Source organism: Xyrauchen texanus, chromosome 5 (genome assembly GCF_025860055.1).
Source record: "Xyrauchen texanus isolate HMW12.3.18 chromosome 5, RBS_HiC_50CHRs, whole genome shotgun sequence".
Classification (NCBI taxonomy): domain Eukaryota; kingdom Metazoa; phylum Chordata; class Actinopteri; order Cypriniformes; family Catostomidae; genus Xyrauchen; species Xyrauchen texanus.
In genome coordinates, this window is record NC_068280.1 from 4,001,267 (window position 1) to 4,003,578 (window position 2,312).

The following is a 2,312-nucleotide window of genomic DNA, read 5'->3' on the forward strand; positions in this document are numbered from 1 at the left end:
CTCCAGTGTGCTGTTTGTCTGCACTGGTCTCAGAACAGTTATAGAGAGCTATAGGATGCTCCCTTGCTCCCTATTTAGTGAATGACTTAACCTCCAGTGTGCTGTCTGTCTGCACTGGTCTCAGAACAGTTATAGGAGAGCTATAGGATGCTCCCTTGCTCCCTATTTAGTGAATGACTTAACCTCCAGTGTGCTGTTTGTCTGCACTGGTCTCAGAACAGTTATAGAGAGCTATAGGATGCTCCCTTGCTCCCTATTTAGTGAATGACTTAACCTCCAGTGTGCTGTCTGTCTGCACTGGTCTCAGAACAGTTATAGGAGAGCTATAGGATGCTCCCTTGCTCCCTATTTAGTGAATGACTTAACCTCCAGTGTGCTGTTTGTCTGCACTGGTCTCAGAACAGTTATAGAGAGCTATAGGATGCTCCCTTGCTCCCTATTTAGTGAATGACTTAACCTCCAGTGTGCTGTCTGTCTGCACTGGTCTCAGAACAGTTATAGGAGAGCTATAGGATGCTCCCTTGCTCCCTATTTAGTGAATGACTTAACCTCCAGTGTGCTGTCTGTCTGCACTGGTCTCAGAACAGTTATAGGAGAGCTATAGGATGCTCCCTTGCTCCCTATTTAGTGAATGACTTAACCTCCAGTGTGCTGTCTGTCTGCACTGGTCTCAGAACAGTTATAGAGAGCTATAGGATGCTCCCTTGCTCCCTATTTAGTGAATGACTTAACCTCCAGTGTGCTGGTCTGTCTGCACTGGTCTCAGAACAGTTATAGAGAGCTATAGGATGCTCCCTTGCTCCCTATTTAGTGAATGACTTAACCTCCAGTGTGCTGTTTGTCTGCACTGGTCTCAGAACAGTTATAGAGAGCTATAGGATGCTCCCTTGCTCCCTATTTAGTGAATGACTTAACCTCCAGTGTGCTGTTTGTCTGCACTGGTCTCAGAACAGTTATAGAGAGCTATAGGATGCTCCCTTGCTCCCTATTTAGTGAATGACTTAACCTCCAGTGTGCTGTTTGTCTGCACTGGTCTCAGAACAGTTATAGAGAGCTATAGGATGCTCCCTTGCTCCCTATTTAGTGAATGACTTAACCTCCAGTGTGCTGTTTGTCTGCACTGGTCTCAGAACAGTTATAGAGAGCTATAGGATGCTCCCTTGCTCCCTATTTAGTGAATGACTTAACCTCCAGTGTGCTGTTTGTCTGCACTGGTCTCAGAACAGTTATAGAGAGCTATAGGATGCTCCCTTGCTCCCTATTTAGTGAATGACTTAACCTCCAGTGTGCTGTTTGTCTGCACTGGTCTCAGAACAGTTATAGAGAGCTATAGGATGCTCCCTTGCTCCCTATTTAGTGAATGACTTAACCTCCAGTATGCTGTTTGTCTGCACTGGTCTCAGAACAGTTATAGAGAGCTATAGGATGCTCCCTTGCTCCCTATTTAGTGAATGACTTAACCTCCAGTATGCTGTTTGTCTGCACTGGTCTCAGAACAGTTATAGAGAGCTATAGGATGCTCCCTTGCTCCCTATTTAGTGAATGACTTAACCTCCAGTGTGCTGTTTGTCTGCACTGGTCTCAGAACAGTTACAGAGAGCTATAGGATGCTCCCTTGCTCCCTATTTAGTGAATGACTTAACCTCCAGAGTGCTGTCTGTCTGCACTGGTCTCAGAACAGTTATAGGAGAGCTATAGGATGCTCCCTTGCTCCCTATTTAGTGAATGACTTAACCTCCAGTGTGCTGTCTGTCTGCACTGGTCTCAGAACAGTTATAGGAGAGCTATAGGATGCTCCCTTGCTCCCTATTTAGTGAATGACTTAACCTCCAGTGTGCTGTTTGTCTGCACTGGTCTCAGAACAGTTATAGAGAGCTATAGGATGCTCCCTTGCTCCCTATTTAGTGAATGACTTAACCTCCAGTGTGCTGTCTGTCTGCACTGGTCTCAGAACAGTTATAGAGAGCTATAGGATGCTCCCTTGCTCCCTATTTAGTGAATGACTTAACCTCCAGTGTGCTGTCTGTCTGCACTGGTCTCAGAACAGTTTGAAATGCACCTTATTATCATCTTAACTCCATATAAAGCCTCGGAAAGCAACATTTTCCAGTTTTTGGGTTCATCCATTGATTGCACAGTGAATATAGGATACTGTACCTGAAACTGAGCATACAGTCCATAGAGTAACAATGTGCTGTTTCCCGATAATTCACTCAAATTTAAAAAATGGCATATCGGATGAAACTAGAGACTCTAATCTTTTGACTCAAGTAGGTTTCGATGTAAAATCTTAATTAGGTTTCTTATCAGAT

General features: G+C 44.5%; 1 long non-coding RNA gene across 1 annotated transcript; it reads right to left on the reverse strand.

The window, feature by feature from the left end:
• Nucleotides 1-414: 414 nt before the first annotated feature.
• LOC127643711 (uncharacterized) lies at nt 415-1,973 on the reverse strand. The gene is made up of 3 exons (XR_007970565.1): nt 1,919-1,973; nt 1,736-1,827; nt 415-641 (listed from the first exon to the last, which is right to left on the reverse strand). It is a non-coding gene; the product is annotated as an uncharacterized LOC127643711 (long non-coding RNA).
• Between the last annotated feature and the right edge of the window lie 339 nt (nt 1,974-2,312).